The sequence below is a fragment of the Danio rerio genome, chromosome 8, assembly GCF_052040795.2.
Source record: "Danio rerio strain M-AB ecotype USA chromosome 8, GRCz13ab, whole genome shotgun sequence".
NCBI classification, from domain to species: domain Eukaryota; kingdom Metazoa; phylum Chordata; class Actinopteri; order Cypriniformes; family Danionidae; genus Danio; species Danio rerio.
This window is the reverse complement of record NC_141028.1, coordinates 4,281,481-4,305,531: the sequence shown is the minus strand read 5'-3', so window position 1 is coordinate 4,305,531 and position 24,051 is coordinate 4,281,481. Positions and strand designations below refer to the sequence as shown.

Here is a 24,051-nt window from a genome sequence, read left to right as displayed (position 1 = left end):
AACAGTCTGAACATTCAAAGAAGATTAAGAAACATCATAAACCTGAAGGGAACAATTCATGGAATATTGTATTTAATGTTCTGAAAATCATACCACAATTCTTTTTATTCATGCGTAATTCATCGATCTTTTCTTCTGAACAATATTAGTTTCATATGATTTTCTGAGTTTTAAAGACATTCAGACAACATTTCATGCATGCAGTGGTAAATGATTTATTAAATATTACAGTGTTCTGCAAATGATAGCACAATTTCTTGTATTTATGTATGATTTATGCATCTCATTTGCATATGCATCTAATATGTTTTGACACTTTTTATGCATGCAATAATCAAATGCAATGTTCCACAAAAACATGAACAGTCTAAACATTCAAAGAACATTGAGATTTTTTTATAATATGTTTATTAATCTTCTGTGTGTTTAGATTTTTCATGTTTTTGTCGAACATTGCATTTGATTATTGCATGCATAAAAAAAATCAAAAATATTTAATTCATATGCAAATGAGATGTAAAAATCATGCATGAATACAAAAAATGTGCTATCATTTTCAGAACATAATAATAATATTTAATACTTTTTTCCATTGTTTGCATGAAATGTTGTCTGAATGTCTTAAACTCAGTAGATCACATGCAACTAAGATTTTTCAGAAAAAAATCCATAAGTTATGCATGAATAAAGAAAAATATGCTATGATTTTTAGAACATTAAATATAATATTCTTTAAATTGAACATATTATAAACCTAAAGGGAACAATTTATGGAATATTTGAACAGTCTAAACATTCAAAGAACATTTTAATAACCTAAAGGGAACACTTAAGGGAATATAATATTTAATGTTCTGTAAATTATAGCAGATTTTTTTTATTCATGCACAATGTATATCAATCTTTTTTTTTTTTTTTTTTTAAATCTTTTAGTTTTAAAGACATTCAGACAACATTTCATGCATGCAGTGGAACAATTAATTAAATATAGTGTTCTGAAATTTATAGCACTATTTTATTCATGCATGATGTATACATCTCATTTGCATATGCATGACATTTTTTGACACTTCATGCTTGCAATAATCAAATGCAATGTTCCACAAAAAACATAAACAGTCTAAACATCCAAAGAAGATTGGGAAAGTTTTTTTAGGAACCTAAAAGGAACAATTTATTAATGTTCTGTAAATCATAGCACAATTATTTATTCATGCATAATGTATGGATCTTTTTTCTGAAAAATCTTAGTTGCATGTGATCTAATGAGTTCAAGACCTTCAGACAACATTTCATGCATGCAATGGAAACAATTTATTAAATACTGCAATGTTCTGAAAATGATAGTTTTTTTTTATTCATGCATGATGTATACATCTTATTTGCATATGCATTACTTTTTTTTTGACACTTGCAATAATCAAATGCAATGTTCCACAAAAACATGAACATTCCAAACATTCAAAGAACAGTTTAGGAACCTAAAGGGAACAATTTAAAGAATATTATATTAAGTGTTCTGTAAATCATAGCACTTTTTTTATTCATGCATAATGTATGATTTTTTTTTTTTTTGTCTGAAAAATCCTAGTTGCATGTAGTGTACTGAGTTTTAAACACATTCAGGCAACATTTCATGCATGCAGTGGTAATGATTTATTAAATATTACAATGTTCTGAAATGTATAGCACTTTTTTATTCATGCATGATTTATACATCTCATTTGCATATGCATTAAACATTTTTTTCCACTTTTAATTTTTGTAATAAATATTCCACAAAAACATAAACAGACTAAACATTCGAAGAACATTGAGAGATTTTAATAACCCAAAGGGAACAATTTAAGAAATATTATACTTAATGTTATGTAAATCATAGCACAATTCTTTTTACCTATGCAGAGTTTTAAAGACATTCGGACACAATCTTACGGCAATTCATAACTTTTTGATTTAGTGGCTTATTTTTATGAATTTGTACGATCTAATTCGTACAATTTAGTACGATTTGCTCATCACCCAATGATGGTTGGGTTTAGGGGCGGGGTTGGGTACCACACCTCCTTTTTAAAATCAAACATTTTCGTAAGACTCCGCCAAAACATAAAATACTTGCGTTTCCTCGTGAGATCAGGCTAGACATTTCATGCATTTGGTGAAAACAATTTATTTAATATTACAGTGTTCTGAAAATTATAGCAGGATTGTTTTTGTATTGTTCATGCAGGATTTTTACCTCTCATTTGCATATGCATCTAATATTTTTGACACTTTTCATGCTTGCAATAATCAAACGCAATATTCCACAAAAACATGACAGTCTAAACATACAAAGAAGATTGAGGAAGATTTTAATAACCTCAAGGGAACAGTTTAAGGAATATTATATTTAATGTTCTTAAAATGATAGCACAAATATTTTTATTCATGCGTAATGTATGGATCTTTATTTTTATTTTATTTTTTTGGGGGGAAAAGGTTTAGTTTCATGTGATCTACTGAATTTTAAAGACTTCCAGACAACATTTCATGCATGCAATAAAAACAATTGATTAAATATTGCAATGTTCTGAAAATGATAGCATTGTTTTTTTTATTCTTGCATGATTTATACATCTTGTTTGCATATGCTTCTCATATTTTTGACACTTTTCATGCTTGCAATGATTAAATGCAATGTTTGACAAAATCATGAACATTCTAAACATTCAATGGAAAATTATATTAAACATTACAATGTTCTGAAAATGATAGCAACTTTTTTTTTCTTCATGCATAATTTAATCTTAGTTGCATGTGATCTGAGTTTTGGAGATGTGCATTTCATGCATGCAATAATCAAATGTTCCCCAAAAACAGGAACATTCTAAACATTTTAATAACCTCAAGGCAACAAAAATGTTGTTCATCCAACTTAAATGAAACCTATTAGTTGAATGTGAATTCTGTATGTATGCATGCGTGCGTGCATGCATTTGTAAGACATTCATGCATACAATAATCAAATGGAATGTTCTCAAAAAACATGAACATTTTAAACTTTATAAGAATATTGAGAAGTATTTAATGACCTAAAAGGAGCCATTTAAGGATTATTATAATGTTCTCAAAATCACAGCACTGCAGTTTCACTGGCACATCTTAGTTGTATGTGCATCTAGTGTGTGTGTGTGTGTGTGTGTGTGTGTGTGTGTGTGTGTGTGTGTGTGTGTGTGTGTGTGTGTCTGTGTGTGTCTGTGTGTGTCTGTGTGTGTCTGTGTGTGTGTAGGACATTCAGTCATTTTATGCACGCAATAATCAAATGCAGTGTCCCTCGACCCCAACCCCCCACCCCACTTATTTTCTGAAACATCTTACTTGCATGTCCATCAAGTGTGTGCATGCGTGCGTGTGTTTGTGTGACATTGACAACATTTCATGCATGCAGTAATCAAATGCAGTGTCCCTCGACCCCAACCCTTCCACATTTTTTCTGAAACATCTTGGTTGCATGTCCGTCAAGTGGGTGCATGTGTCTGTTTGTGTGTGACATCGACAACATTTTATGCATGCAATAATCCAATGCAAAAAACATGAACATTCTAAAAATTCAAAGAACGTTCGGAAACATTTAAATAACCTAAAGGACACAATTTATGAAATATTAGTATGTTTTTAAAACAATAGCCCTCAAATTTAATTCAACTTTTTTTTCTGTATCTTTTAAGTTCCGTGTGCATCTATAGTGTAATATTCAGTCAACAGTGCGCGCATGCAATAATCAAATGTAATCCCCAACCCCCCACCCCCCAAAAAATTAAAAGAACTTTGAAACATATTTTAATAATCAAAAGAAAACAATTTAAGGCATTTTATAGTTGCAATCAGAATTTTTAGCCCCCCTTTAGTTTTTTTTTTCTTTTTTAAATATTTCCCGAATGATGTTTACCAGAGCAAGGAAATTTTCACAGTATGTCTGATAATATTTTTTTCTTCTGGAGAAAGTCTTATTTGTTTTATTTCGGCTAGAATAAAAGCAGTTTTTAATTTTTAAGCACCATTTTAGGGACAATATTATTTGCCCCTCTAATGGTTGAGAAACACTGATATACAGTGCTCAGCATGTAGAAGTACACCCCTCACTAATCTCTCTTTTAAGTTCATATTTTTAATAGGAAGCTATACTATGTTATATTTGTGCGTATATATTAGATTAGTCAGTACTGAAGCCAAATCTGGAGCTGATCTATCAAAATAATGTAAGATAGCGGTCCAAAAACTCAAAAGCGTCCAAAAAACGCAACCATTTATGTCAGAAAAATAGTAATTCGAGGTGTTGAAGTTGCAATTGCAACCGGATCCAATTTTAATTCTGGGATTGTCTGAACAAATGCATGTGAATCGTGTCGAATTGTGAGTCAGGTGAATCGTTACATTCCTAGAAATGAGACAAAAACTTGACAAAATGTTAGAAAAGTAATTTTCTGTGGTTTTGTTTATTCAGTTTCTGTACCTGAATACTGTTTGGCTCAAATCAAATAGAGCTATAAAGAAACTGGTGAAAAGCAGTTTTTAATTTTTAAGCACCATTTTAGAGACAATATTATTAGCCCCTCTAAGCTATATTTTCCTCGATAATCTACAGAACAAACCATCATTATACAATAACTTGCCTAATTCCCCTAACCTGCCTAATTAACCTAGTTTAGCCTTTAAATGTTATTAAGCTGTACAGAAGTGTCTTGAAAAATATCTAGTCAAAGATTATTTATTGTCATCATGGCCACCGTTGAACAGAAATTGGGGGAAAAATAAACAAGCCGTCTAATAATTCAGGGGGGCTAATAATTCTGACTTTAACTGTATGCGTTTGTGGCATTGACAACATGTCATGCATTCAATAATCAAATGCAAAGTTCGCTCCAAAAAGGACGTGACCATCTAAAAATTCAAAGAAGATCCAGAAACATTATAATAACCTAAAGGGAAGCATTTAAGCGGGGCACTGCAGCATGCAGACGACGCTTATTCTATATTCCATTGCGAGCATAACCACTGAGAATGCACTGCCTAATTTACTTAATAACTACAAATACTTCTCAATGTTGTCAAGCCAATTTGGAGGCAGATCTCCCGGTGTGCGTGCGTGTGTGTTACACGGGGCGCTGTTTCCTGGCACTCCTCGGTGGCAGCTGTGCGGGGCTGGTGCTGGATCCTGGGGGCAGAAGCCTGCAGATCTCCACTCTGCTTCAGCACAGACTCATGGGAGATCACCAACACACACACACACACATGCATGCATGCACAGATCTCGTGATGCACCCGGATCCAAGTTCGCTGTGCATGTAGGCCCACATTCAGCACACGTTGCTCTGCGACGCGCGCACACACGCTGAGCTCGAGAGTTTTAATTAGGCAGCCTGGAAACACACACACACACAGAGAGAGATTCAGTCTCTTACAAAACTGAGAACATACTCTATTGAAATATAAGGGGACAGTGAAAGTGTCTGTCCTGAGCTGGAGGAAATTCATCTCTTTAAATTCACTTTGAGATGAATTTAAAGGGATAGTTCACGCAAAACTGAAATTTGTCATCATTTAATAATGCTTTTGAAACCTTTGAGTTGCTATAATTTACAAAAGCTGCACATTACATTGCAATCAAATCCTTTATTGGTTATTAAGAACTTTAATTAACTAGTAACTAGATTTACAGTTCAAGTTATTATATATAAGCATAGTTGACCTGCAGTTTTATAGTATATACATCAGTGTTTCTCAACCACGTTCCTGGAGGACCACCAGCTGTGCATATTTTCCATGTCTCCATATTCAAACCCACCAGATTCAGATTATCAGCTCATTGGCAGAGACTAAAAGACCTGTAATGGGTGTGACCAAGAAGACATCCAAAACATGCAGTGCTGGTGGGCCTCCAGGAACGTGGTTGAGAAACACTGATATGCAGTGCTCAGCATATATAGGTACACCCCTCACTAATCTCTCTTTTAAATTCATAGTTTTAATAGTATAAAGCCTTACATTACATTTGATTATTGCATGCACGCACTGTTGACTGAATATTACACACACTATAGATGCGCACGGAACTTAAATGTTGCAGAAAAAAAATGTTGAATTACATTTGTGTGCTATTGTTTTAAAAACATAATAATATTTTATAAATTGTGTCCTTTATACTATGTTATATTTGTGCATATATATTAGATTAGTCAGTACTGAAGCCAAATCTGGAGCTGATCTATCAAAGAAATGTAAGATGATGGTCCAAAAACTAGTGCACCCAAATATATGGTCTAGAAAACTATTAAATCGAGGTGTTGAAGTTGCAATTGCAACCGGATACAATGCTTTTAATTCTGGGGTTGTCTGAACAAACGCATGTGAATTGTGAGTCAGGTGAATTGTTACATTCCTAGAAATGAAACAAATGCCCCTTTCACACAGTGATACCGGTAAATATCCGGCAAATTTCCGGAATGACTTTACCGGTAAATTCAAAAAAGCGCTGTTCACACAGGCGAGGACGTTACGGAAATTTTCCGGAAAAGAGCATTCACACATCCATCGCAAAATACCAGTAAATTCTGACATCATTAACCAGAAATGAGCTCTAAACAGCTGCGCTTGTGTTTGTAAACATTTGACTACATTACAAACTCTTTGGATGGATCAGTATTGAGTACAACTCCTATGAAAACAAGGAGAAACACTTTCACATGTCAAGATGTACATGATGTGTGTGTGCTGGCGCTCACGGGCACACGCAAAGCTTGAAGGTAAACAAATAACGGATTACCATAAGCATTTTATCGATAATTATTTACACAGTTAGCATTAAGAAGGAACATAGAAACGTGATCTGACTAACATCTAGCAGCTAAAGGTGTCTGGAAAAATATTCAAAGGCTTTTATTCTCATAAACCGCGCGCACGTGAATGCGTCTGACTGTTCTGATTGGCTAAAGCAGGCATCTCACGTCAGCACAATCTAGACGTGCACGCGCTCTTTCCGGCAATCTTCCTTCTGCATTCACACAGCGCAGCATTCCGGCAAATTACCGGTAATGTTACAACTTCTCTTTCCGGAAAATAGCCAGAACGAATTTACCGGTATTTTCTAAAAGGGCCTGTTCACACATACAACCTTCCCGGAAAATTGCCGGTAATTTTCCGGAAAGGTCTGTATGTGTGAAAGGGGCTATGTGTGAAAGACTAGTTTACAAAATGTTGGAAAAGTCATTTTCTGTGGTTTTGTTTATTCATTTTCTGTACCTGAATACTGTTAGGCTCAAATCAAATCGAGCTATAAAGAAACTGGTGAGAATGTTCATATTGCAATGTACAGTTGAAGCCAGAATTATTCACCTCGCTGCTTATTTTCCCCCAATTTCTGTTTAACTGAGAGCAGATTTTCAGCACATTTCTTAACATAATAGTTTTAATAACTCATTTCTAATAACTGATTTATTTTATCTTTGCCATGATGACAGTAAATAATATTTGACTTGATATTTTTCAAGACACTTCTATACAGCTTAAAGTGACATTTAAAGGCTTAACTACACTGTAAAAAATAAATCCGTAAAATTTACGGTAAAAAAACGGCAGCTGTGGTTGCCAGTACTTTACCGTTAAAAACACAGTACAAACCGTAAAAGTAATTGCTCATTTTTATGGTAAACTACTGTATTTTATTAATTTATAGAGGTTATTTGTCTGTATTTTGAATTACCAACATCTACACTTCTTCTTTTGTTACACAGTTAGTCACGTTAGCACACCCACATGCAGGTGGTGATGAGGAAGTTACTTAATGAGCCAATGCTCATCACAATGAACTTTTCCCACAAGCAGAAAAGAGTATCAGCATATAGAAGGTGCTCAGTGTCATTCACACAGCTACTGAACACCAGTATGGTAACACGCATAAAATTAAAGCCATGAAATAAACATTGTTTATCAACATTAGATGTAACATAAATCTCTAATGTGCATAACTAATGGGGAAACAACTAAAAAGATCCATAATGTCAACAAAAAGCATAAAAAGTGATGTGCCATGCAGGGAATTCTGGGAAACTCAGTTTACGGTTATTCGCCGAATATATTAAGGAAACATACCGTTAACCAGGTTACGGATTTGTACTGTAGCATTTTTACAGTTTTTTTACCGTTGAAATCACGGACATTTTTTACAGTGTAGGTTAATTGGGGTAACTAGGCAGGTTAGGGTAATTAGGCAAGTTATTGTACAACAGTGGTTTGTTCTGTAGACTATCAAAAAACATAATAGCTTAAAGGGGCTAATAATATTGAACTTGCAATGGCTTTTGTTTTATTCTAGCCGAAACCAATAAGACTTTCTTAAGAAGAAAAACTATTATCAGACATACTGTGCAAATTTCCTTGCTTTGTGAAACATCATTTGGGAAATATAAAAGTACAAAAAAAAAAAAAAAATCAAAGAGGGTTTAATAATTCTGATTTCAACTGTATAGTAATTAATTATACAAGTAATATTAATTTATTCACCATCATAATCATGTTCAGCTCCTGTCTCTATCCTACTTTATAATTAGTAATTTTCGGTATTTTATGTCAGTGGTCAGTGCCCTGGACCAGAGGGCCTATTGACCACCTCTGTACACTCTGCTCTCTGGATAAGGAAAGGCTTTGCCCTCCACACCAGCTGTCTCAGTCCCCAGTGAAAGAGTTTTCTCATCAGCAGGAGACATTGTAAATGTGCAAAGATCTCAGTTTATGCCAGAAAACACAGATAGTCTGAGATTTCTTTTTAAAAATGTCAAATCCCAGCACAGTCACAGTTTTAGTTTGTTTATATTAATGAGTCTTCTTATTATAAAAAATGGAACTTATTTGTTTATAAAATAGCAATAGGATATATGCCGAAGCATGTTAATAGGACTTTTAATTTGCCAGTAACCTGGGTTAAGCGATTCCGGCAAACTGTATGCCAATGCAAAAACCAGCGCATTTAAGGTCTGTTTTCTTTAAAAATCTGCGATCTTTACAGGGTAAGTGATATCTGATATAGAGTGGGTCTCAGATTGTAGAAGAAGCACTGCATTAAATTACATTTTCCATGTCTTTATAATAGTTTGTTTTTGTGGGTTTTTTTTGTTTGTTTGTTTTTTTTTACTCATTTTTATTATTTATTTTTATTTTACTTGTTTCTTTTATTCTTGTTTATGTAAAGCACTTTGAATTGCCACTGTGTATGAAATGTGCTATATAAATAAACTTAACTTGCCTTGCCTTAATATAAGCATTAATTTTACCCCAGTGTATTCAATGGAGCTTCTGCGCTAGCCTGCCGATCCTGACAGGCGCGTGCGAGTAAATGACTTTTTGTCTCATTTTATGCTTGAGCATCTAAATGAATGCTAAAGTTTATTTAACTGAATGTATTTTAATGACATTACAACATCGAGGCTGTAAAAGGAACCGTATAAAATGGAAAAAAAAACTCACAATAACAGGTCACCGGAAGTTTATCAGCATGGGAAGAACACAAGCTTGACATATACCCCATTTAGTTATGGCAGAAAGTGGGTTTTTTAGCAAAGAATTTGCAGTATTCAAGAAAAAAATGAAAGGGCTCTTCACCTTAAACTCGTTTCAAATAATTTTGTTTAAACATCGTGACTAAATTGTGAATTGTGAGATTAGTATCGTGAATCATGTCGAATCGTGAGTCAGGTAAATCTTTACATAGAAATGAGAAAAAAGCTAGTTACTAAAAAGTTAGAAAAGCAATTTTCTTTGGTTTTTGTTTATTCAATTTCTGTACCTGAATACTGTTAGGCTCAACAGAAAAAGAGTCAAATAGAGCTATAAAGAAACTGGTGGACATGTTCATATTGAAATATACAGTTCAGAAATGAGAATTATTAGCCTCCCTGTTTATTTTTTTCCCCAATTTCTGTTCAACGGAGAGCAGATTTTTCAACACATTTCTAGACATAATAGTTTTAATAACTGGTTTATTTTATCTCTGCCATGATGACATATAATAGATATTTTTCAAGACACTTCTATACAGCTTAAAGTGACATTTAAAGGCTTAAGTATGTTAGTTAGGTTAACTAGGCAGGTTAGGGTAATTAGGCAAGTTATTGTATAACGATGGTTTGTTCTGTAGACTGTCGGAAATATATAGCTTAAAGGGGGCTAATAATATTGATCTTAAAATGGTGCTTAAAAAAATTAAAACTTTTTTTTATTCTAGCCGAAATAAAACAAATATTAAAATATTATCAGACATACAGTGAAAATTTCCTTGCTCTGTTAAACATCATTTGGGAAACATTTAAAAAAAGATATAAAATTCAAAGGGGGGTTAATAATTCTGACTTCAACTGTATATGGCAGAAAAATAAAGCATCACGATATCAGATTTTTCCAATATCGAGCAGCCTTAATTTAAACTTAAAAATGTTTATAAAAGTGAGTTTTTCCAACTTTTCAAGGGTAAAAGTTGTTGGAAGAAAGATCAAGATCCTGTAATGCAATTCAAAAGCATGAACAAATGGGAAATAAAAACATGAATCGCAAATATGTACTGCTTTTTTAACCATAAATACAGTTTTTCAGCTTTCTTTAAAATGTCATCTTTTAGTTTCAGCAGAAGAAAGACAATCGTAAAGGTGTATAACCACTTGAGGGAGAGTAAATGTTGAGTACATTTGTTTTTTGGGGTGAACTATCCCTCAACTTCAGAGGCCTTTATTTTGCACCGATGCAGTGACACAACACTGCCATCCAGCGGCCAGCGGCGGTAACAAACACACACATTCACACTGACAAGCGCTGGATGTGAGTTGTGTGTCGTTTTAAAATTAGCATATGCTTTACATAATGCGAAATGAGGCCCAATCAAAGCACAGCACATTTGTCACCTGTTTCACTCGGTATTATTCGGGTGACTGTGGTGAAGGCGGCTGACAGAAAGCACAGTGACAGCTAATTAAATGTTTGAGTCAACAGCTTTTTGATTAATGGAACTTTCAGTCATGTTTAATTTTAAGGTACGATTCTCACTACTAGCAAACCATTAAAGGGATAGTTCACCCCCCAAAAAATAATGTTTACTCACTATTTAATCTTCCTCAAGTGTTTTAAAAACATGTATTTCTTTCACAAAAGATGTTTTGAAGAAAGCTGAAAACCTGTAACCATTGACTTACATTGTAGGAAAAACAGTACTATGGAAGTCAATGGTTACAGGATTCAAGCTTCCTATAAAATATATTCTTCTGTGTTGAATAGAAATTCATATAAAGGGGTGGCACGTTGGCTCAGTGGTTAGCACTGTGGCCTTACAGCAGGAAGGTCGCTGCCGTTGCCGTTTCTGTGTGGAGTTTGCATGTTCTCCCCTTATTGGCGTGGGTTTTCTCCGGGTGCTCCAGTTTTCCCCAGTCCAAACACATGCGCTATAGCAGAATTGAATAACTAAATCGGTCGTAGTGTGTGTGAATAAGTGTGTATGGGTGTTTCCAAGTACTGGTTGCAGCTGGAATGGCATCCGCTGTGTAAAGCAATAGCTGGAATAGTTGATGGTTCATTCCGCTGTGGTGACCCCTGATAAATAAGTGACTAAGCTGAAGGAAAATGAATAAGTAATCTATAAAGGTGAGTAAACTATCCCCTTAACTATTATGCCGCAGTCACACTAGAGTTTGTGCGTGGGAAATTCTGTCATACAGCACTGCAAAAAGGGGCGGAAATAAAAAAATGATTAGACATTTTAAAAAGCAAGCTATTGGTCCTTAATTTAAATATTTGTCCAGAGAGTTCATGCTTTGATCCTCGATTGGTCTCACCCAATCATGTGATGCAATTTCGCAACTTTCCAATGCAGCGAAATGCAAAACCTACTGCACAACCTTATGTTTCCGGTCTGACACATTCGCATGCGTATGATTGGAAGTCTATAGGGAGAAAAGTGCAGTGTGACCGCAGCTTTAAGGCCCGTGCACACAGAGACGTTTTTTGCTCACGTTTTCCGTCGACGTTTAACGCCTCGTAACTAAATAAAGGACATCAATGTGATTGTGCACACCAACGTGCAAAACGCCAGGCGCAAAAGCGTCACTTTTTAAAAAAAAAAAACCACCTCATGCTCGTTTTTTTTTTTTTTTTTTTGACGCACGGCGTCTAAAGCCTGGTTTATACTTCTGCGTCAAGTGACCGGCGTGACCCACGGCGATTGCAACGCGCGTAGCTGTGCATTTATACTTCTGCTGCTGTCTCTGTTGGTCTGCATTAACACTTCCGAAACGCTAGTTGGCAGTGAGGTGTAAATGTTCCTCTGTGTCGAGTTTCTTCGCCTCTGTTTTGCTTTTCCTGAACACTTCCGGGATGTACAAGTGTCTCAAACTCGCTCATTTTGAGGCAGGAACCGGCGGACGTGCAACAACTTTAACTATGAGGTAAACACAAAACAAAACTTTCCATCCGGAGCTCCTTCACGGGACTCCACACTTGTAATCACTCGCTCGCGACGAGGCTCTCGGTCCCGCCCAGACTCGTCAGCGCTACCAATCACAGAGCTTACGCAACGCGTCGTTGCGACGTGTAGTTACATTTTTTGAGAGGTGCACGTCAGCGACGCCGACGGCCACGGTGAAGGACTATGCGTCAGCGCCGTAGCATACACCGGCATTTGACGCAGAAGTATAAATCAGCCTTAAACCTTCTCCACCAATCAGATCGGCACCTTTGTTCATGTACACGGAGCTGCTGTAGTTACAGTAAACAGCACTTGGAGGCGCTCAAGCGCAAAACTGTCAATGTGAGCGCACATTGAAGAAGATGCCCAAAGGCGATATGAACGTGCAGTTGCTTATTGCTCTGGTAAACAATAATCACTTCTTCATCGCTAAAGCTGGAGCTGCTGCTTGAACCATCCATGCTTGTTCGAGTCACCAGTAAATTTAACAACATGCGTGTGACTGTGAACTTCTGCTCCTCCACTTCTTCTGTGTTATAACCGGGTGTCAGAAGCTTATAGTTGTGCAGCGCCATCTAACGTCAAAAGAGTGATTTAGCATACTCTTCTGCTTGACGCCAGAGAAAAGCGCTTGGGTTTGAACACTGAAAAACGTCTCGTAAAACACTGATGATAAACGCAAACAAAAAACGTCCCGGTGTGTAGGAGCCTTTACTTTTAGCTTAATACACTCCAAATTTGCTGCTTATTAAAGGGCCATGAAACCCCCTCGTTTCAGCAGGGTGTTTTCACACCTCTACTTTGGAAAAAGTCAGGAAAGTGGGCGTGTCCAGCTCTGTTTAGGGAGGAGTGTCAGAGGAAGAAAAGAGGGATCATATGGGATGTCGATTTAGGCACGCGCTGAGTTTCAGAGTCAAAACACACACACACACACACACACACAGGGGAGAATGTGACTGTTTACATGGACATCAGTAATCAAATTATTTGCCAAATTATTAAATGGTGGACTTTAACTGCAGTTTGGCTCTTTCATTCAGGAATTTCATTCATGCCCCTCATGACAAACGAGATATTTGATTCGAGGAGCTGCTCTAAGTGTGTATTTTTCATGCAGTGTTTGATACCGCCCGGCGAATGAGAGAAAAAAACCCTCCGTATTACCCGGAAACTTGCACTCAGCAGGTAGCGTCAGAAAGCCGCGTGTGTTAAACTGGTCACAAAATGCGGTGAAAATCCAATAGTAATAGTTTGGTTGTGGTGCTAACATGTTTACACTCGGTGTAAATTCAAGAATGAGCCAAACCAATGGAGAAAAACTGTAATAATAGACAAGTATAAGCCAATACATCAGGGTTTTTCAAAGTCTAAGACAGTGGACCTCCCTTTTGACACAACTTATCCATTGGCGCCCCCCTCCTCCCAAACATGCACGCACACACACACAAAAAATTCTGGAGGTTTTCCTGCTACCTCATCACGCTTGGTTTCAAGGTGTCGCCGAAGTTTAGCGGGTCTCGTGCTGTCATTAGCCAAAATATCTTGACAAACCACACATAAAGGTCGTGGTTCATCAGCTGGTCCTGTCCACGTAAATCCTAAACTCAAATGCTGATCATCATATTGTCGTCTTTTGGGTTTAAGCCCTGAACTTGAAGGCTTTGAATCGGGGGGTCTCAGAAACCAATCGATTGTATTAGCAGGCATAATTAGCAGGTATATACCTGTATTGGTGGGCTTGCCAAACAGAAGCGAATTCACAGCTATGGCCTTCTGGGTAAAAAAGGTTTTCTTATGATGTATTATTTTTTTTAGCTTTGTTTAATTAAAACGTTTAAAAATAATAAAAAATACATATAATAATTAAACTTAATTATTATATTTTTATTATAAAAACATTTTCCCGCGCCTCCCCTGACATGCTCTGGTGCCCCCCTAGGGAGGCACGCCTCACACTTTGAAAACCCCAGCACTACATAATAGTGAGAGTTGATAATCAAACTTAAGTGTTACCAAACTTTACAGTAAAAAAAAATATTGTTTGCTTCTCCCTTTCATTGGCAAAATCATTGCAAAAGTTGTTTTCAACCAGGTTAACAAGTTCTTAAATTTCAAGGGGTGTTTAGACAATTTTCAATCTGGTTTCAGAGCACATCACCGTACAGAGAGCGCCCTTTTAAAGATAATCAATGATATCCGCCTAAATACAGATTCAGGTAAAATAACAGTGCTGGTACTGCTCGATCTCAGTGCCGCATTTTGACACAGTCGATCACAGCATGCTTCTGGATAGGCTGGAAAACTGGGTTGGGCTGTCTGGGACGGTACTCAAATGGTTCAGATCTTACCTTGAAGGGAGAGGTTACCATGTCAGTATAGGTGACCATAGGTAGAGGTGGACACCAATGACATGTGGAGTCCCACTAGGATCAATTCTGGCACTTCTACCGTTCAACCTTTACATGCTCCCCCTGAGCCAAATAATGAGAAAGAATCAAATCTCCTACCACAGCTCTGCTGATGACACTCAGATCTACCTAGCCTTACAGCCTAATGACTACAGCCCCATTGACACCCTCTGCCAATGCATTGATGAAATGAGCAATTGGATGTGCCAAAACTTTCTTCAGTTAAACAAAGAGAAAACTGAAGTGATTGTGTTTGGGAACAGAGATGAGGTTCTCAAGGTGAATGTGTACCTTGGCTCTAAAGGTCAAACAACAAAAAATAAGGTCAAGAATCTTGGTGTGACTCTGGAGTCAGATCTGAGTTTCAACAGTCATGTCAAAGCAGTCAGTAAATCAGCATACTATCATCTCAAAAACATAGCAAGAATCAGATGCTTTGTTTCCAGTGAAGAAACTTGTTCATGGTTTTATCAGCAGCAGGATGGATTACTGTAACCGCCTCCTCACGAACCTTCCCTAAAATACAGTCAGACAGTTGCAGCTCATCCAAAATGCTGCGGCCAGGATTCTGACCAGAAGCAGGAAATCAGAGCACATCACACCTGTCCTCAGACCTCTACACTGGCTGCCAGTTACATTCAGAATAGATTTTAAAGTATTATTACTGGTCTATAAATCACTAAATGGCCTAGGACCTCAATACATTACAGATATACTGACTGAATACAAACCCAACAGATCACTCAGATCTTTAAATAAACTAGAAATTCCAAGAGTTCAGTCAAAGCAGGGTGAATCGGCTTTCAGCTACTAACAGCGCCCCCTGCTGCTGGAATCAGCTTCCAGAAATGATCAGATGTGCTCCAACATTAGGCACATTCACATCAAGACTGAAAACACATCTGTTCAGCTGTGCCTTTACTGAATGAGCACTGTGCTATGTGTCGACAGATCGCACTATTGTCTTTCTTTTGTTTTTTGTTTTGTTAACACCTTTTTTAACACATTTTAATATCGTTTTATTGTTTGTTTGTTTTTATTTTCTTATACTTGTCTTTTTTTATTCTTGTTTATGTAAAGCACTTTGAATTGCCAGTGTGTATGAAATGTGTATGAATTTTTTTTTTTGGTGGAGAAAACAAATAAGAATGTTCTGGGAGATACAGTAATAAGGGGGTGTCACTATCCGCTTGTTAAGTGTGACGTCACGCGGAGCGGCTTCCGGGTCCAAGCGCTCTATTCAACTGAATGGGGAGACTCATGAAATGGTAATAATAAACGTTTACAAAGCGATTTAATACTTTCAAAAATCACGATCGCAATATATATGTCAATGCCTAATATCCGATGGCCAGAAAGTCATTCATTTTTTATAAATTGTTACATTTTTGCTATTTGTTATGCAGCAAGCCCAGAGATTGTTGTGTACACAATGACTTTATATAAAATCAACTTTAATGTGTGATAGGAATAAAACGTGACCATAAACCAGGGGTCACCAATCTCGGTCCTGGAGGGCTGGAGTCCCTGCAGGGTTTTGCTCCAACTTGCCTCAACACACCTGCCTGGATGTTTCAAGTATACCTAGCAAGTCCTTGATTTGCTTGTTCAGGTGGGTTTGATTAGGGTTGGAGCTAAAATCTGCAGGACACCGGCCCTCCAGGAACAAGTTTGGTGACCCCTGCCATAAACGAATGATTTCTCCACTCAAATGAATGGCGGCTTGGACCCGGAAACAGTATTACATACGTCACCACTTAACAAACGGATGATGAAAATTTGTTGCTTTCTTGTTTTTAGTGGTCATGAATAAATAAAATGTAATTTTAAGCGGCAAGGACAGTGTAGAGCTACAAACTTTTTATATAATTATTCTTATAGCACAGGGCTTTTGAGTGCTTGATTCTGATTGGCAGATGGGCATCCCTTTATTTTCAGATGATTACACGCATAGTAAAGTAGTTCCGGCAAGTTTTGAGTACATTACAGCTCCATATCACTAAACGCTGAATGATTTTTCAGGGATTTCATAGCTACAACAGTCAGAAATCACATCAAAACACTACTGAAGGCTTCGAATGAGATGTGTAAGAGACTAGTGCTACACACAGGAGCAGTTTGAGGACAAAAACCTGACGCACATTTGTAATGATTTCCAGTTATGTAAAAGAATGTTAGCTTTTTATGTGGGACAACACTAATTGGTGATCATTTTGACAACTTTATTTTCTTGGCACACTTTGGGCCCATTAGTACCAATTGAGCATCGTGTCAACGCTGAGTGTTGTTGCTGACCATGTCCATCTCTTTATGACCACAGTGTGTCCATCTTCTGATGGCTACTTCCAGCAGGATAACACACCATGTCATAAAGCGCCAATCATCTCAGACTGGTTTCTTGAACATGACAATGAGTTCACTGTACTCAAATGGCCTCCACAGTCACCAGAACTCAATCCAATAGAGCACCTTTGGGATGTGGTGGAACGGGAGATTAGCATCATGGATGTGCAGCCGACGAATCTGCTGCAACTGTGTGATGCTATCATGTCAATATGGGGCGAAATCTCTGAGGAATATTTCTAGTACCTTGCTGAATCTATGCCACGAAGGATTAGGGCAGTTCTGAAGGCACAAGCAGGTCCAACCCAGTACTAGTAAGGTGTACCTAATAAAGTGGCCGGTGCGTGTATATCCAATATAAATTAAGCAATTAAATACAATACCATGGCTCCTGGTCAGCTATATTTCAGACTCAATAATGCATATCTTGTAGATGCACTCATTGTGATATCAATGCTGAAACCATATTTTGTGCAGCCCTAATATGTAGTTGCTTAGAAATAACAGTACGACTTTCCTCAGCACTTATAAATATTATATCCGAGCGCAAGTTTAAAGCACTGCAGTTAGAAATATTTCCTTTTTTAAACTAATTAAAAGTAAACCAGCATACAACTGGACATAATTGACCTGAAGTCAAAGTAAATTAACTGTTCTCTCTCGGCGTGTGTGTGTGTGTGTGTGTGTGTGTGTGTGTGTGTTGACCATCTCAGTAATGGAGACTCAGGATTGACAGATTGCTCCCAATGGTGGGCGACGGTGTTACGGATGTGTGTGTTTATGATGCGCAGATGAGAGGGAGAGAGAGAAGAGCAGCAGGCAGAGAAGAAGCCATAGTGATTTTCGATAGGTCTCTCGTCCTGATCTCTGCATGGCCTGTGGCCTCTCTGGCCCCAAAACTAATCAATCAGCTCAAGCACTGCCTGCAGTACGCTCTGATCCAATAGTGTGTGTTTGTTTATGTGTGCTGACTGCTTAATGAAACGCATTGAGACATTTGTGTGTGTGTGTTCATAAATCTCTGCAACAGCTGGCAAAAGTATGTCTCCGTTTAAAAAGATTTAAAGAGAAAGAATTTTACTTTTGCTCCCATATCTCATTTGCATGTAGTTATTCGCATATGCTGATGAAAACTGGTTTTCGAGCATCAAATTAATAAAAGTGATAATGTAACACAGCTTATTTAATTTATATGTGAATGTCATGGAGAATAAATGAGAAATTAATGATTATCGTGCATTTTCTTCATGATTTGTTATCTCTGAAATGGATCTAAAATGGACTTGAATATTTAAAAGTAAATTTATCGATTTAAATAGCTGATGGTTTACAGGTTTTTAATGTAAAGCCAACTAATTGCTTTAAAACTAGCTTGTTTTTTGTTTAGTTTTTTTTAAATGAAGTCAACTAGTCTTTGTAAAAGCATTGGGTATACTCTCTTTTTATAAGTAAAATCAACTAAACACTTTAAAAGCAACTAGTTTACTTACTTTTTATAAGTAAACTAATTGCTTAAAAGCAAGGGGTTTACTCATTGTAAAGTGAAATCGACGAATCGCTTTAAAATGTGTGTAAACCTGTTGTTTTTAAGGAATTAGTTGACTTTTAAAAATTGAGTAAACCCGTTGCTTTTAAAGTAAAGTCAACTAATTGCTTTAAAATCAACAGGTTTACTCACTTTACTAAGTCAACTAATCGCTTTAAAAGCAACAGGTTTACTCACTTTTTTAAGTCAACTAATCGCTTTAAAATCAACAGGTTTACTCACTTTTTTAAGTCAACTAATTGCTTTAAAATCAACAGGTTTACTCACTTTTTTAAATTCAACTAATCGCTTTAAAATCAACAGGTTTACTCACTTTTTTAAGTCAACTAATTGCTTTAAAATCAACAGGTTTACTCACTTTTTTAAATTCAACTAATTGCTTTAAAAGCAACAGCTTTACTCACTTTTAATAAGTAAAATTAACTAATCGCTTTAAAAGCAACAGGTTTACTCACTTTTTTTAAAGTCAACTAATCGCTTTAAAAGCAACAGGTTTACTCACTTTTTTAAGTCAACTAATCGCTTTAAAATCAACAGGTTTACTCACTTTTTTAAGTCAACTAATCGCTTTAAAATCAACAGGTTTACTCACTTTTTTAAATTCAACTAATCGCTTTAAAAGCAACAGGTTTACTCACTTTTTTAAATTCAACTAATTGCTTTAAAAGCAACAGCTTTACTCACTTTTAATAAGTAAAATTAACTAATCGCTTTAAAAGCAACAGGTTTACTCACTTTTTTAAGTCAACTAATTGCTTTAAAAGCAACATGTTTACTTACTTATTTTACAGTAAATTCATTACTTAAAAGGCAACAGATTTACTCACTTTTGAAAAAGTCAACTAATCGCTTTAAAAGCAACAGGTTTACTCACTTTTTTAAGTCAACTAATCGCTTTAAAAGCAACAGGTTTACTCACTTTTTTAAGTCAACTAATCGCTTTAAAAGCAACAGGTTTACTCACTTTTTTAAGTCAACTAATTGCTTTAAAAGCAACAGGTTTACTCACTTTTTAAGTCAACTAATTGCTTTAAAAGCAACAGGTTTACTCACTTTTTTAAGTCAACTAATCGCTCTAAAATCAACAGGTTTACTCACTTTTTTAAGTCAACTAATCGCTTTAAAAGCAACAGGTTTACTCACTTTTTTAAGTCAACTAATCGCTTTAAAAGCAACAGGTTTACTCACTTTTTTAAGTCAACTAATTGCTTTAAAAGCAACATGTTTACTTACTTATTTTACAGTAAATTCATTACTTAAAAGGCAACAGATTTACTCACTTTTGAAAAAGTCCACTAATCGCTTTAAAAGCAACAAGTTTTACTCACTTTACTAAGTCATCCAATCACTTTAGAAGCAACAGGTTTACTCACTTTAAAAAAATCAGCTAATCACTATAAAAGCAACAGGTTTACTCACTTTAGGTTAAGTCAACTAATCGCTTTAAAAGCAACGAGTTTTACTTACATCTTAAAAAGTAAAGTCAACTAATCTCTCTAAAATCATCGGGTTTACTCATTTAGAGCAACAGGTTTACTCATGCATTTACTCGCTTTCGCTTTTTAAAAGCTTAGTTAACTAATCGCTAATCACTTTAAAATCATTAATATTTACTCATTTAAAACAACATGTTTACTCACTTATTGATTTGATTTTTTTAAGTGTCGTCAATTATTCACTGTAAAATCAACTAATCACTTTAAAATTATCGAGTTTACTCATAAAACAACATGTTTACTCGCGTATTTACTCTCTTTTAAAAGCTTAGTCAATTAATCGCTTTAAAATCAACCAATCACTTTAAAATCAACTAATCGCTTTAAAATTATCGGGTTTACTCATTTAAACCAACACGTTTACTCACATATTTAGTCGCTTTAAAGCTTAGTCAACTAATCGCCTTAGAAATCAACTGATCGCTTTAAAATCATCAGGTTTACTCATTTACAGCAGCAGGTTTACTCCCTTATTTACTCGCTTTTTAAAAGTAAAGTCAACTAATCGCTTTAAAATCAAATAATCACTTTAAAATCATCAAGTTTACCAATGTAAAACCTCAGTTTTACTGACGTATTTACTCAGTTGATTTTAAAGCGATTAGTTGACTAATCTTTTTAAAAAGCGAGTAAATACATCAGTAAACCTGAGGTTTTACATAGGTAAACGATGATTTTAAAGCAATTGGTTGATTTTACTTTTAAAAAGCGAGTAAATAAGTGAGTAAACCTGTCGCTTAAATGAGTAAACCTGATGATTTTACAGTGATTATTTGATTTTAAAGTGATTAGTTGATTTTAAAGCGATTAGTCATCTAATCGCTTTAAAATCAACTATTCACTTTAAAATCTTCGGGTTTACTCATTTAAAACCTCAGAGCTTAGTCAACTAATCACTTTAAAATCAACAAATTGCTTTAAAATCAACAGGTTTACTCACTTTTTAAAGAGGAAAATCAACTAATCACTGCAAAGAAACTGATTTTCACGCTTCAATAAGTCAACTACTGTAATGGGCTGCATTAGCAATGGGTTGACTAATTTATTTATTTTTTTTAAGTAAAGTCAACTAATTGTTTTTGACAGTGTGGAGGGGAACGACACAAAGCTAAATGACACCACTCTGTAACAGTATCTCTGTCAGCATCCTGAGTGATTATATTAAACTGTATTATTGTCTGCCGATGTTGTTCTGTACAGCATATGTTTGCAGACGCGCTGCGGGACCCCTGGGAGCCGCGCCGGGGCTGGTATTGTGGGCTGCTGGGGGTCTGAGTGGCTGGTCATCTGTTGTGTGGCACTGGAGATTATGCAGCTTTATCATTAGAGCAGATCCAGGAACAGCTGATCCTTGCACCAACCTCCTTTACACCTAATTAGCCTCATTAACAGACTCACCTGAACTCAGCATGCAGTGCAGCCACCTGGGAGAACCGGCAGGTAAAAATACCCAACACGGGTCCTGCCCACGTCTATTATTACACCAGCTGCACTGAAACACACACACATGCAGACACCCGAGACTGAAAACAGCATGTGTGTGCATTTAACACAATGTGAGTCATGGGGAAAAAAGGCTCCAAACAGCCTTATAAAAATACATTGAGTTTTTCTTGGTTTTACCATAGTAAAATCATTCTGTGCAGCCATACAGACTGCGCTGTGACATTAACTAAGACTTTAAAAATCCCTCGATAATAGGGTTGGGTATCGTTTGAGTTGTTTCGATACCGGTGCTAAATCGATACTTTTAAAATGGTATCGGTGCCAAAATGGTGCCTAAGCGATACTTTTTAGACACAAAATTGATTGTCCAAAAAAATTAATAAAAAAAAATACATACATACATACATATATATATGTATCTATATATATGTGTGTGTGTGTGTATATATATATATATATATATATATATATATATATATATATACACACATATATATACACATATATATTTATATATATTTATATTTATATATATATATATATATATATATATATACAAACACACACACATATATATATAGATATATATATATATATATATATAAATGTATGTGTGTGTGTGTGTATATATTAATTATATATATATATATATATATATATATATATATATATATATTAGCGCTGTCAAAATTAACGCATTAACGCATGCGATTAATTTTAAATAACGCGTTAAAAAAAATGAACGCAATTAACGCAGTTGCAGGTTTTTTTTATACTTCCTGTTGTGCGCCCAACCTGTGGTGTGTGTGGGTCCTAATGCCCCAGTATAGTGACGGGGACTCTATACTGCTCAGTGAGCGCCGTCCTTCGGATGAGACGTTAAACCAAGGTTCCGACTCTCTGTGGTTGTTTAACCCCGGCATCCTGGCCAAATCTGACCTCTGTCCATCCTGGCTTCCTAACCATCCCCATACCATAATTGGCTTCATCACTGTCTCCTCTCCACCAATCAGCTGGTGTGTGGTGTGCGCTCTGGTGTAAAATGGCTGCCGTCGCGTCATCCAGCTGGATGCTACATGCTAATGGTGGATGAGGAGATCCTTCCTATGTGTAAAGCGCTGTGAGTGTCTAGAAAAGCGCTGCATAAATGTAAGGAATTATTACTTTTATTATTGTTGTTATTAAATTTGTACATCTACAGCCGTTCACGCAGATCTGCCATTTGAGTGTTCACGCGGGCCATGTTCACGCTCAAGCGTAAAACGAGACAAAGTCGTTTACTCTCACATGCGTGTCAAGATCGGCAGGCTAGCGCAGAAGCTCCATTGAATACACTGGGGTAAAATAAATGCCCATATTAAAAAGACATGGCGGGGAAATGTAATTTAATGCAGTGCTTCTTGAACAATCTGAGACCCACTTTATATCAGATATCACTCAGCTAGTGGAGATCGCTGATTTTTGAAGAAAACAGACCTTAAACAATCTGGGTTGGCATACAGTTCAACAGAAGCGGTTAACCCAGGTTACATGGCAAATTAAAAGTCCTGTTAGCATGCTGTATACCCTATTGAGTGTTCTTTAGAACCACAGAAGAAGAAAACATGCAAAACGTGTGGTTGTTCATTGAATCGACAGGTTCCTCTTCAGCCAGTTCATTTGCAGCGCCTCTGTTGTCAGTCCCTCGTTTCTCCTCTTCTCCCTTAATGACGTGTGGAGTTTAATTAAAGAGAGAGTCTCACCTGTCAGCAGCTCAGTGTCTGCTGTCCTCTGGGTGAGAGCGTTCATCTTTAAAGGCATAGTTCACCCAAAAATTTTCTGTTATTTTACTCATGTTATCCAAGATGTAGGTGATTTTATTTCTTCACTAGAACATTAAAAAAGATTTTGAGCTGAATCTAGTGATTGATATAATGGCAGTGAATGGTTAAACCACAGTGAATATTTTTGTTTTGTTTGTTTTTTATTTTTATTTTTTATTGAATACAAGAATAATAACATCACTGCATTGAAGAAAAAATACAATAACAAAAAAATAAGAAAGAAGAGAGAGAGGAAATTTTTTTTTTTAATTACAAAGCCTCAATCATTAGGAAAAAAGGTTATCAAAAGCTTTAAAAAAAACGTATTGTTCTTATTATTATTAATAAGCTTAAGACATTCAATATTGTACGAAATTTCAACAAGGAAAGTATTAAATATAGGTATTGTTTTTAGGAACTTATTTTTGTGTATAAAAAAATTTACAGTGTAACACAAAAAAATGTGCAATATGGTTACAGCACCTCTCAAAAAAAAAAAAAAAAAAAAAAAAGCGTAGCGCAAGTTTTG

At 35.9% G+C, this 24,051-nt stretch overlaps 2 long non-coding RNA genes across 5 annotated transcripts in view; both read left to right on the top strand.

The window, feature by feature from the left end:
• The window catches only part of LOC147842511 (uncharacterized), an 81,065-nt gene that overhangs the window by 20,748 nt on the left and 36,266 nt on the right, over positions 1-24,051 (top strand). The window lies entirely within an intron of this gene.
• LOC147842512 (uncharacterized) lies at positions 17,856-22,089 on the top strand. The gene is made up of 3 exons (XR_015497528.1): positions 17,856-19,035; positions 19,643-19,884; positions 20,441-22,089. It is a non-coding gene; the product is annotated as an uncharacterized LOC147842512 (long non-coding RNA).